We start from the raw sequence: 3,784 nt of genomic DNA on the forward strand, positions 1-3,784 counted from the left end.
ACTCCTCCCCTCCTCCGCCTCCTCCTCACTCACCAAACTCAGTCCCTTCTTCCTTTTCAGCCACCCTCAGGGTTGTGCATGTGGCCATTGTCTGCCAGGGACAATTGCTGGAGCTGATGGGAGTGCGTGTGTGTATGGTTGACGAGGGGTGGGGGTGGGGGTTTGCCGGCAGGCAGTGGTGGTGCAGAGGGCAGGTGGAGGAGCCTGTCTGAATGCTCCAGCTGCGTGCACCAAAGGGACCATCTGCTGCTGCTGCTGCGGCTGATGATGATTGTAGCTGGATAGAGATGAGCCACCACCACCCCCACCCCCAAGTCTGGTGCAACGGGATGAAGCAGGCCATCAGGCTCTAGATCAGCTTAGCCCGGCTAAGCAGGGACGACCACTCGGGCTTGAGCTGAGAAACTCTGAGCCGCCGCCGTCGCCACACGGCAGCCAAACCCCTCGAGAACAGCCTGGAGATGTTTTCCGGTGCGTTCCATTTGAACTGGGAAGTCGGAGTTGGTGGGTTCCCGGTCAGAGGTTTGAACTTCGATGGATTTTCGACTTGGAAAGGGCGGATGAACCTCACCAACCCAGACTTCAGAGTCCAAGATGGCTGCTCCATGTATCAACATGATATCACACAAATAACTGTCCAACTTCTATCTGTGGACACTGTTGCTACGGTGTTGGTATGTGTAAAATACCTTGAAGTCCTTTATCATCAACTGCCGTTGCTACAGGGGGCGACAGTGGTACAGGAGGTAGAGAAGTCGGTTAGTAATCAAAAGGTTGCTAGTTCGATTCCCCGTCGAAGCGTCCTTGAGCAAGACACTGAACCCCTAATTGCTCCTGATGTGCAGTGTGCCATCAGTGTAAATGTAAAATGTGTATACATTGTAAGTCGCTTTGGATAAAAGCGTCTGCTAAATGTAAATGTAAATGCTAAAAGTGGTCATCAACTGGTATTGCTAGCAATTGTCAACAATGATTGTTTTTTTCCGACTGGCTGGCTGTACGGGAACACGGTCAAGTTGGGTGCGATGTCATTCCCAGCCCTGACCTCCGAGGTAAATGGAACTCAGCGTTAGAGCACAAACCACCCATGGATGGCACTCAGTTACGAACTACTGAGGAGTAACATGTGGCCATGAAGTGCTAGCCATCGCCAAAACAGAAGCTCAACAACATCTGTCCAAACAAGTGCATGGCCTAGAGCATTCCATTCAACTGCCCAACGCAGTGGAGCAGTAGGATAGCCTAAGTCAGGGTAGGTTCAACCAATAACCACCCCCTCTGACCTACAGACCTCTTTTGTGAGAGTGTTTGTGTGTGTGTGGGTGGGTGTGTGTGTGTGTGTGTGTGTGAGAGAGAGTGTTTGTGTGTGTGGGTGGGTGTGTGTGTGTGAGAGTGTTTGTGTGTGTGGGTGGGTGGGTGTGTGTGTGTGTGTGTGTGTGTGTGTGGGTGTGTGTGTGGGTGTGTGTGAGAGAGTGTTTGTGTGTGTGTGGGTGGGTGTGTGTGTGTGTGTGTGTGTGTGTGTTTGTGTGTGGGTGTGTGTGTGTGAGAGAGTGTTTGTGTGTGTGGGTGGGTGGGTGTGTGTGTGTGTGTCTGTGTGTGTGTGTGTGTGGGTGGAAAGAGTGGAAAGGGGGATCTGATCCATGAGGTCGTGATGACATCACCACACTCAGAGGCACAAAGGCTGGGCTCTCATTAAGGGGAAGAAAAGGTGCTCGTAGCTCTTATATCCTCCAATTATCCTCCATTTATAGCACAGTGGAGTGCTCCACCGCAGCTCTCTGACAAAACATACCAGCTATCAAGCCTCGCAACCTGTCTCACTCTGAACTATGGTGTGATTACATTTCGTTTCCAAAGACTTCAAGACAGTAAACAGGCTCCGTAGCCAGTTGGAAAAGTGTTAGCTTTGATGTACATCTTTAATGTAACACGTGTCGGAACATCCAAATATAGAAATGAGAAAATAAAATCAGCTGACTGCGGTCATGACCTAGAGGAGAATAACTGCAGTTCTGCAGACTCCACTAACTTTTTTTTTTTTTTTTTTTTACAGACAAAACGGCTTTTTTAGTCTGGCTTAGACAGTATGTTTAGCTTGGCTTTGCCATGACAGACTGGCTACATTATAATTGCTTAGCTGCATAATTTGGTATGAGCTTGATCGTCTCAACTGCCTCTTGGGTCTGCACTATTGTAATGCCGCGGTGTAATAAGGGGGTGTGTGGACCCACAAAACTGTTTACTCTGCGTCTTTCCCTGATCCCCCCCAGCACCCACAGGCTCCAGGTCAGGCTCCCTGGGCTGCGGGGCTCCAGGGTCAGGGGGGTGAGACTGATCCCGGATCAGGAAGCGCAGGGAGACGAGGGACGGAAGGGGGTGGAGGGGGGGGTGGGCTCTGATCCGCACCCCCCGGCGGAGCATCCATCTGGATAGGAGCTCACTCATCGCTTTGACACTCACAGCAAGACTCCGTCTGGAACCCCAGAGATCCTCTGCTCTGTGAAACCACCCTCCCTACCCTCCACTCCTCTCCTCACTCCATACCTACCTCCACTGCAGCCTCTACCCCCCCCCCCCCAACCACCACCCCCTCCCTGTTCCCATCCACTCCAGGCCTCCAGCTGAGGCCCCCTTGACGCTCCATATCGTCACCAAACAGCACCTCTGAACTCTCGGGGGCCACAGAAAGGGCTTTTCTCTGACTCTCTCCTCCAATCCCTTTCCTCCCCCCCCACCCCTCCAACCCCTCGCCCACCTTCTCCCAGTGCAGTGAATACACATTGTTGCATTGTTCCCTGGGCACATACGCACCCGAGCTCATTTAGTCATCCAAAAAGTGGGTTAAGGGGGGTAAGAGATCCAACAGTGGGCCGTCACTCGCCGTCCCCTCACCTCCCTCCCCCTTCCGTGGGGTCGGGACTGGGGGTGAGCGTAAATCTCCACGGGAGATCAGGATAACCCCATGTTTAAATCGGGGTAGGGCAAGGGTAAGCTTAGCCCTATTAATGTTGTATGGAGGTCGTTGCGGAAAGAAGTGAAGGAGTGGAGTGGAGTGGAGTGAAGGAGAGGACCTCGAGTGGCCATTTCTCATTTGAAAAAGTTTACAGAAACTCTCCAATTGAGTCGTGTGTTAAAATGTCTTGAGTGTGAAAAGTGTTTGAGACAGGCGTTAACACTGTGAAAGACCACCTGCTTCTGTGCACCCCTACCAGGTATAAAAGAGAGTTTGTAACACTAAACATACATTTTACACAAAACATGCATTACATTCTTTAAAAAACAACAAAACAAAAAAAGCTACAAAGTTCCCTGTAAAAACGGACACAGACAGTCCTTTTGTTAGCGTTTTATGCTTTTAATGTGACAGGACACGACCATAAGCACACCCACATTCAAAATATTCCTCTCCAGCAAATGATATTTGCATGGCCCTACACAGGCCCCTTCTGTGTGTACAAGGGAGACTAGAAACAAGGGACGGAGGTGGGGGTGAGGGAGTTCAGCACCGCACCCACACACCAACGCCCCCCCCCCCCCGCTTCATCCAGAGTTTAGGAAGAAATGAAGGGGAGCATGTCTTAGTGCACTGCTTGCATATTTCTTTCTTTTTTTCTCTTTCTTCTTCAACAGGGCTCTGAGGGGGAAAGATGCAGAAAAAAGGCACAATAGCACGCCCCCTTCAGGTCAACTGCATCTACTACATTTACGTATTAACAGTCATGATTTCATTTCTTTAAACCCTTCCTCCTCCTCTACACTGGAACACACAATTCCAGAACCGGTT

This window comes from Clupea harengus, chromosome 26 (assembly GCF_900700415.2).
Source record: "Clupea harengus chromosome 26, Ch_v2.0.2, whole genome shotgun sequence".
Taxonomy (NCBI): domain Eukaryota; kingdom Metazoa; phylum Chordata; class Actinopteri; order Clupeiformes; family Clupeidae; genus Clupea; species Clupea harengus.